Below are 10,372 nucleotides of genomic sequence, written 5' to 3' on the forward strand. Positions count from 1 at the left end.
AGATACACAAAGTAAACTTCAACCAAGCTCAATATCAGAATTTGCTTGTGTAAAAAGATTTCCACATAAACAATTACTTAAAACATGGGATCTTTAGTATATTAAAGACTACTAGGTCAGCATCCAGTACAGTTATCCTCAATGGATTGAATAGTCACAGAAACATTCATATCACTATCAGAGTTTAGAAATTCACATCAGACAACAATCAGCACTTAGAAAATTTCAATTTAAGCACAGAATACACAAAGATAGTAATATCTGTAAATACTGATCATAAAGTCTGATGTATCAGAACATAAACTAAGCAGATTTAGAGAAAGAACCTGAAACCATTCCAAGTTCATTTACCAATCTTGTAAAAGTAGCTTCACATAGTGGTTTTATGAAGATATCTGCTAGTTGTTGATCTGTTGGAACAAAATGAAATTCCACTGTACCTTCATCCACATGTTCCCTTATGAAGTGGTACCTTATGCTGATGTGCTTTGTCATCGAGTGTTGAACTGGATTACCTGTCATAGCAATAGCACTTTGATTATTACAGTAAATAGTGATTTTAGAATATGTTAACCCATAATCCAGTAACTAATTCTTCATTCAAAGAATCTGTGCACAACAGCTTCCTGTAGCAATGTATTCTGCTTCTGCAGTTGATGTGGAAATTGACTTCTATTTCTTGCTAAACCAATAAACCAATCTGCCTCCAAGAAATTGGCAGCTTCCACTTGTGCTCTTCCTGTCAATTTTGCATCCTGCAAAATCTGCATCTGAGTAACCTATTAGCTTAAAGTCTGATTCTCTAGGATACCACAATCCCAGATCAGCTGTGTTGGGTCCCAATGTGTTTGTAGAAGGGGGGGTTGAATACAAACAGCACCGAATAATCGAATTAAATGCGGAATAAAAAATGTGAAACAAAATTCAAGTTAAATAAAAATATTATTAAACTTGAAAGGTGTTACAACAACTGTATCGATTACAAGGAATTAATCTCAAATCAATTATCACAAATCTAGAATAAATTCGATATGAACTTTTTCTATTTTTGCAATAATTAGAATCAAATGCTAAACGCGATTTGAGATTAAGTTCTAGGGATTTTGATCCGCTAGATTGTTACACAAGAACAAGATAAATAATTCTAGTGGTTTGGATTTAACATTAACAAACTAGAATATTGATCTTGAATAAGCAGATGAATGATGAAATGTTTTTCTTTTGTTTTCTGCTGTTTTCTCTCTTGTTCTGTATTGGTTGCTGTGTTGATTACTAATGAAACAAAAGTCTTCTGCTTCTTTTTATCAAAACAGCCGAATGGAAATTGATCTGGTATGACAATCCTTTGCTCAGTAAGAATTTCGGTGTGACAATCTTTAGAGCTAGCAAGACTTTCGGTATGACTATTGATTGTCATACCGATTGTCATATTAGTTCAAATGAATTGTCTTGCTGAATAAATAATAGATTTTAATCTAAATAAAAATTCTGATAAGACAATTAAATGTATTGGCATGACTTTCGGTATGACTATTAATTGTCATACCGATTGTCATACTAATACAATCAGTTTGTCTTGTTTTGAATTTAAATAGATTTTAAACCAATTAAAATTCTGAAAATTCCTAGAATTAATTCTGAATTAATTAATCAATTAATTTAATTAATCAATAAATTAATCTTTGCAGATATAATTTATTTTCTTAATTAAATTATATGACTTAATTAATTAATAGAGAATTAATACTAACCCTGAGCAACATCCATTCTTCTGACAATCTTCTGAAAATCACTGAGAATTATGAATCAATTCCACCACTTCAACGTTGACACTCGATGTACTGTCTGGTTCATGAGTGACTAACTTCCGTGACGTTTCTTCATGTCTTGACTTTGACACTTTGATTTTCTCCAGATTAAATCCTTGTAATTTATTGATACCCTGACGAGATCTCTGTCACTTGATTAAATCCACGATCTTGACTTATATCACTGAGGCATGATCAATTTCTTGAACTTCTTCCAGTGAATTAATTCCTCAAGTCTGTAGATGAACCTTGTCTCTGAATCCTTTGACAGATATTACTTTGCGAGATCTCTCTGACGGTCGATCCACTATTTACTTATTACATTCTTATTTGAGTTGAGTTGAATCCTCGAATATACAAATAGGTCTATGACATATGACTTACAATCTCCCCCTATTTGTTTGTTAGACAATAACACACAAATACCTAGAGGATAACTCAACTAACAAATAAGAAAAAGATATAAACATACATGCAAAGTAAATAGCAGAAAAGTTCTGGATGAGATTTAACATTTTCCAGATTCCAAGTAGATGTTCCTCTAGACTGAACATATCTTCAAGTAGTTCCATCTTCATTTGTACAACCACATTTCCTGTTGAGAAGCCCATATCTCTTGCTTCTCCCCCTATGAGAATCAACTGATTAAAGAAGATCACCTTCGTTTTACCACCTCTCCCGTACAATAGGATCCGCAGATAAAAACCAATGGTACTCCCCTAACTGCTTCTTCCCTTACTAGGAAATCACCTTGTGTTTACCACCTCTCCCGTACAATAGGATCCGTAGTTAGAAACAACAATGGTGTGGTGTAGTGTACATTTTTAGGATCTTTTTCTTCCTCCTTGCTATTTCTCCCCCTTAGTTGAGGAATCCTCCAAACTATTTCTTAAGCTTTTATCTCCCCCTTAAAGAAGGAATGTATGCCGTCGTCTGAAGGAGTTCTCATATTTCACTTGGTTGGAAAAGAAATAACAAGTAGTTTCTCTTTCTACCTCACTGTGAGTGTGTGATTCTGTTTAGTGTACCTCACATGTGTTTCACTCTTCTCTCCACTCGTGTTTACACTCATTCTCACAAGTGTATCACTCCTCTCTCATAGCTCCATAATCCAGCTGTACCTGCAAGGAAAATCACCTTAGCCATCCTTAAAGGAGGTCACAGGTGGTGCAATGGGAGTTCACAAATCCCCATCCTTGTTAAACTCTTCAGATAAATCTGAGTCATAATCTACAAGTTGCTAGTTTCCCTTTTAGGGTTCCAGATTTGAATTCTGGGAAGGTAAACAATGATCCAACGAATTTAGCATAAAGATCAAAGTTCCCTTCTAATGTCTGTGAAGACATTTCCTTGTGACTTATCAGGTAATATCTGAATCATTGTCAACAAGTTGCCGATCTGCGCCTATGTCAGATCCACTATCCGCAGATGCATCCAGGGGATTTAAGCCTGGGGAGGTAGACACTGACCACTGACATATGGCTTTTGGATCAGTATCCTCTCCTAACACCTGTAAAGGCAATTGGTCCACTAACGAACCTTGAACAATCGAATCTGACCTTAAAATGGTCGAAACTCTTGTTTCTGTCAACTCATCCTTTGTGTGTGTAACCTCTCCTTGTGCATCAAGAATTGATTATGTTTGAAGTGGTGACACTACATCGGATACCTTGGCCGACAGGCAAAATTCAATAGACTCACCCTGTTGAGAGAATGAATCTAGTAACTGTTTTTGTGCCTTTTCAGCCATTACATCTTTTTGAGAAGATGTATGGGGGCTAGCAGTTGTCTCGGTTTAAATACTACTCATCTATGTAGGAGACAGAGCTACTGGGTTGACTACAGAACCTTCCTTATGTGGTGCACTAAGGCACTATCTCCCTCACGCTCATTCATACTACATTTAGTGGTAAGAGAGTGTTGGTTGGTTCTGTTTTTGTGTTTGTCTTTACAGTCTGGGATAGACGTTGTGGGTTTTCAACCTCATGACTGTCAATGAAAGAAAGTCATTGGAGACTGAACCTGTAACACAGAATATATGGTAATAGAGAGAAAATGATTTACAATAGTGATTTCAAAAGATTTTACATGAAATAAGAAATCACTAATGTAGAAAGAAGTTTAATTTTTGTTTTTCAATATGAATGAGTTTTTGATAAAACATTGATCACTTAGGGTAAAGTCTAAGTAATTCTCATTCATGTCAAAAGCTTACAAATATCTGCAACATAATGTTAACAAGATATCATTGACCGATACTTGTCAAGTACTTTAGATACTAATTGTTATGTTGCATAATCAATATACCACTGCACATATAAAACAATATGATTGTGCTTAGTGATAAGATAGTTATAAATATGACGACTCTACTTATTCATATAACATTATAACTTCTGTTAGAGTGTCATACCATGTCCTTGACGATTGCTTGAGCAGTATACTAGTTCATACCAACCTGAAGTGAGATTGTGAAGAAGAGATTGCATAGTCCAATAGATCTGCAGCTGCAAAGTCCATGAACTGTGGTGCACTGACTTCCTCTTTTAATTCACCAATCAGGAGTACACTTGTACACATCTTACTAGAGTTCAATTCCAAGTGTAATGTGCAGAAGGTGCCTGATATGTCGTAATATTCTCAAGTCTCGTCACTGGTGCTATATGTTAGATGATGCTTCCTGATAATAACCTAGCACAATATACAAAATTATAATGATAACATTCCCAGCTTGCAAACAGCCATATCCCTCGGATAAACCTTTGCTGTTATCTCCAAAGGTAACCATGGGGCCAGCTTTCTCAACCATATTTGATAGCAGGGCTCTATCTCCGGTCATATGTCTTGATGATCCACTTGTCAAGAATCCACACTACCGGTTACACCTGTATACTGCCCTGCACTTCAAATGGATTAGACCTTCTTCGGAACCCAAACTTGGTTGGGCCCGGCATACTTGTAGAACTGTCCTTTGTCAGACAAAACAACATTTTTAATTTTAATGGTCTCAACATTCTCAATGACTGAACATTTGACCTTGTAAACAGCCTTAACAAATTTCTGTTTAAGCTTAGGCACAAATGTCTCCTTTCTAGCCTTAGAAGGACTAGCAGTCTTAGACCTATCATGCTTCTTGTTATTCACATGCTGACGAGGAGTAGTCTTATCATTAGACACATGCTTACCATTAAAATAAGCATACATCATATTAAAAGCACAAGACATACAATTAGCAACACCACATGCTTTATGAGAGTGATTAATAGCAGGTAATTTATGCATGGTAGACATGGCATTATTGTTATCCAACTCATGTGTGTCTGAGTTAGTCTCAGTTGCTTTCACAACTTTGACTGGAACTTTCGACTCACTTGACTTGGAAACAATCTTCTCATTAGCATGATCCTCAGCACGTATTTCTTCTTGAATAACAGAAGAGGTCGCATCAAATGGTTCAGCAATTGATGCTTTATAGAGGGGTTCATCAACACCCTTAAGCACATGTGGTACTTCCCTCCCTTTAGCACATACATGAGGAGGGGAGTTTATGCCTAATTCTCCAATAGCAGCATTGTAATCATAACCTATTCCAGATGTTTGATTAACAGCTTGCTTACTGTAGAACTCTTTAGCCTTCGAACAAGAATTGAAGTAGGCTCTAACCTTAGTCTCAAGACCGGTGATCTTGTCTTTGAGAATAGTTTCAAGTTTTCTATAACAGTCAACTCTATTCTCTAGAAAAGATACCTGTTCTTTTAATTTGTCTTGATTAATGTGCACAAGTCTTAATTCATTGACCTCTTTCTCAAGGTCTGTGATCTGTAAACTTAACAGTTCATTATCACGACGTGCACAATCTAAGTTACCTCTTAGATGATAAACCATTTCAGCATCAGAAAGTTTTACCTCTATTCTTGACGATGAAGCTTTTCCATCAATAGCCATAAGAGCAAGATTTCCTTCATCTTCATCTTCACTGTCAGTATCATCCCAGCTTCTTCCCTTTGCCAGATAAGCCCTTTCAGAGTTCTTTCTTACTTGCTTTGGCTTCCTACATTCTGTGGCAAAGTGTCCCAACTCATTGCAGTTATAGCATCTAATGGTGCTCCGATCAACCATCCCTGTTTTGTATCCACCACTGCTGGTGTTAGAGGATGAAGATCCACCTTTCTGGAATTTGTTGTAGTTGGACTTGTACTTAAGCTTGGGATTCCTCTTGAATCTGACATGGGAGAATCTCTTGACAATTTGGGCCATTGATTCATCTTCCAATTGCTCCAGCTCTTCCAAGGAATAAAAATCATCACTTGATTGATTTGTAGTAGGAGGATCATATTCTGCTACTAACTCATTTTCCTCACCCTTGGAAAACTGTACCATTCTTTCTAACTGTTGAGATTGTTGTTGTTGTTGACCTTCAGCTACAAGTGCAGTAGATGTGCTGACCATTCTATCCTTCCCGTAGACTTCCTTCTGTTGAATCTGCTCCAACTCATAAGTTTTTAACACTCCATAGAGCCTGTCCAAAGAAATCTCACTCAGATCTCTAGCTTCTCTAATGGCAGTGATTCTATGTTCAAGATGAGCTGGCAGTGTTAAAAGGAACTTTTTGTTGACCTCCCTGATTGAATAATACTTTCCATTGATGTTCAGGTTGTTGATCAACGCATTGTACCTCTCAAACACTTCAGTAATTCCTTCTCCTGGATTTGATTTGAAATGTTCATATTCAGAGGTTAGGATTTCCAACTTGTTCTCCCTAACTTCCTCTGTGCCTTCATTAATCACCTCAATAGTTTCCCACATGTGTTTGGAATTTTTACAGTTCATCACATGTCTGTTCATCAAGGGATCAAGGGAATCAATTAATATTAATTGAAGGCTGGCATCCAAGGAGGCTTCTTCCTTCTCAGCAGGAGTAAAATCTTTAGGCTCTTTTGGATAGGTTCTAGCTTCAGTAGTCACCACACCATCTATTATTACCTCCGGTTCAATAACCATCGGAGTTTTTATACCCTTCTTTAACAAGTTTGAATATTTGGGATTTGCAACTTGTAAAAATAATAGCATCTTCTTCTTCCACATGATATAATTCTCTTTATCAAATTGTGGAATTTTAACGGTTCCAACTTTATGTGAAGTCATTATGAATTTTGAATGAATAAAAATTCAAGGAGTTGAAAAATCACAAAAGTCTAGGATCTTGATTTGTTCGTTAATCAGAAGGCTCTGATACCAATTGTTGGGTCCCAATGTGTTTGTAGAAGGGGGGGTTGAATACAAACAGCACCGAATAATCGAATTAAATGCGGAATAAAAAATGTGAAACAAAATTCAAGTTAAATAAAAATATTATTAAACTTGAAAGGTGTTACAACAACTGTATCGATTACAAGGAATTAATCTCAAATCAATTATCACAAATCTAGAATAAATTCGACATGACTTTTTCTATTTTTGTAATAATTAGAATCAAATGCTAAACGCGATTTGAGATTAAGTTCTAGGGATTTTGATCCGCTAGATTGTTTACACAAGAACAAGATAAATAATTCTAGTGGTTTGGATTTAACATTAACAAACTAGAATATTGATCTTGAATAAGCAGATGAATGATGAAATGTTTTTCTTTTGTTTTCTGCTGTTTTCTCTCTTGTTCTGTATTGGTTGCTGTGTTGATTACTAATGAAACAAAAGTCTTCTGCTTCTTTTATCAAAACAGCCGAATGGAAATTGATCTGGTATGACAATCCTTTGCTCAGTAAGAATTTCGGTGTGACAATCTTTAGAGCTAGCAAGACTTTCGGTATGACTATTGATTGTCATACCGATTGTCATATTAGTTCAAATGATTTGTCTTGCTGAATAAATAACAGATTTTAATCTAAATAAAATTCTGATAAGACAATTAAATGTATTGGCATGACTTTCGGTATGACTATTAATTGTCATACCGATTGTCATACTAATACAATCAGTTTGTCTTGTTTTGAATTTAAATAGATTTTAAAACCAATTAAAATTCTGAAAATTCCTAGAATTAATTCTGAATTAATTAATCAATTAATTTAATTAATCAATAAATTAATCTTTGCAGATATAATTTATTTTCTTAATTAAATTATATGACTTAATTAATTAATAGAGAATTAATACTAACCCTGAGCAACATCCATTCTTCTGACAATCTTCTGAAAAATCACTGAGAATTATGAATCAATTCCACCACTTCAACGTTGACACTCGATGTACTGTCTGGTTCATGAGTGACTAACTTCCATGACGTTTCTTCATGTCTTGACTTTGACACTTTGATTTCTCCAGATTAAATCCTTGTAATTTATTGATACCCTGATGAGATCTCTGTCACTTGATTAAATCCACGATCTTGACTTATATCACTGAGGCATGATCATTTCTCGAACTTCTTCCAGTGAATTAATTCCTCAAGTCTGTAGATGAACCTTGTCTCTGAATCCTTTGACAGATATTACTTTGCGAGATCTCTCTGACGGTCGATCCACTATTTACTTATTACATTCTTATTTGAGTTGAGTTGAATCCTCGAATATACAAATAGGTCTATGACATATGACTTACAATCTCCCCCTATTTGTTTGTTAGACAATAACACACAAATACCTAGAGGATAACTCAACTAACAAATAAGAAAAAAGATATAAACATACATGCAAAGTAAATAGCAGAAAAGTTCTGGATGAGATTTAACATTTTCCAGATTCCAAGTAGATGTTCCTCTAGACTGAACATATCTTCAAGTAGTTCCATCTTCATTTGTACAACCACATTTCCTGTTGAGAAGCCCATATCTCTTGCTTCTCCCCCTATGAGAATCAACTGATTAAAGAAGATCACCTTCGTTTTACCACCTCTCCCGTACAATAGGAATCCGCAGATAAAAACCAATGGTACTCCCCTAACTGCTTCTTCCCTTACTAGGAAATCACCTTGTGTTTACCACCTCTCCCGTACAATAGGATCCGTAGTTAGAAACAACAATGGTGTGGTGTAGTGTACATTTTTAGGATCTTTTCTTCCTCCTTGCTATTTCTCCCCCTTAGTTGAGGAATCCTCCAAACTATTTCTTAAGCTTTTATCTCCCCCTTAAGAAGGAATGTATGCCGTCGTCTGAAGGAGTTCTCATATTTCACTTGGTTGGAAAAGAAATAACAAGTAGTTTCTCTTTCTACCTCACTGTGAGTGTGTGATTCTGTTAGTGTACCTCACATGTGTTTCACTCTTCTCTCCACTCGTGTTTACACTCATTCTCACAAGTGTATCACTCCTCTCTCATAGCTCCATAATCCAGCTGTACCTGCAAGGAAAATCACCTTAGCCATCCTTAAAGGAGGTCACAGGTGGTGCAATGGGAGTTCACAAATCCCCATCCTTGTTAAACTCTTCAGATAAATCTGAGTCATAATCTACAAGTTGCTAGTTTCCCTTTTAGGGTTCCAGATTTGAATTCTGGGAAGGTAAACAATGATCCAACGAATTTAGCATAAAGATCAAAGTTCCTTCTAATGTCTGTGAAGACATTTCCTTGTGACTTATCAGGAATATCTGAATCATTGTCAACAAGTTGCCGATCTGCGCCTATGTCAGATCCACTATCCGCAGATGCATCCAGGGGATTTAAGCCTGGGGAGGTAGACACTGACCACTGACATATGGCTTTTGGATCAGTATCCTCTCCTAACACCTGTAAAGGCAATTGGTCCACTAACGAACCTTGAACAATCGAATCTGACCTTAAAATGGTCGAAACTCTTGTTTCCGTCAACTCATCCTTTGTGTGTGTAACCTCTCCTTGTGCATCAAGAATTGATTATGTTTGAAGTGGTGACACTACATCGGATACCTTGGCCGACAGGCAAAATTCAATAGACTCACCCTGTTGAGAGAATGAATCTAGTAACTGTTTTTGTGCCTTTTCAGCCATTACATCTTTTTGAGAAGATGTATGGGGGCTAGCAGTTGTCTCGGTTTAAATACTACTCATCTATGTAGGAGACAGAGCTACTGGGTTGACTACAGAACCTTCCTTATGTGGTGCACTAAGGCACTATCTCCCTCACGCTCATTCATACTACATTTAGTGGTAAGAGAGTGTGGTTGGTTTTGTTTTTGTGTTTGTCTTTACAGTCTGGGATAGACGTTGTGGGTTTTCAACCTCATGACTGTCAATGAAAGAAAGTCATTGGAGACTGAACCTGTAACACAGAATATATGGTAATAGAGAGAAAATGATTTACAATAGTGATTTCAAAAGATTTTACATGAAATAAGAAATCACTAATGTAGAAAGAAGTTTAATTTTTGTTTTTCAATATGAATGAGTTTTTGATAAAACATTGAATCACTTAGGGTAAAGTCTAAGTAATTCTCATTCATGTCAAAAGCTTACAAATATCTGCAACATAATGTTAACAAGATATCATTGACCGATACTTGTCAAGTACTTAGATACTAATTGTTATGTTGCATAATCAATATACCACTGCACATATAAAACAATATGATTGCTTAGTGATAAGATAGTT

Source organism: Apium graveolens, chromosome 8 (genome assembly GCF_009905375.1).
Source record: "Apium graveolens cultivar Ventura chromosome 8, ASM990537v1, whole genome shotgun sequence".
Taxonomy (NCBI): domain Eukaryota; kingdom Viridiplantae; phylum Streptophyta; class Magnoliopsida; order Apiales; family Apiaceae; genus Apium; species Apium graveolens.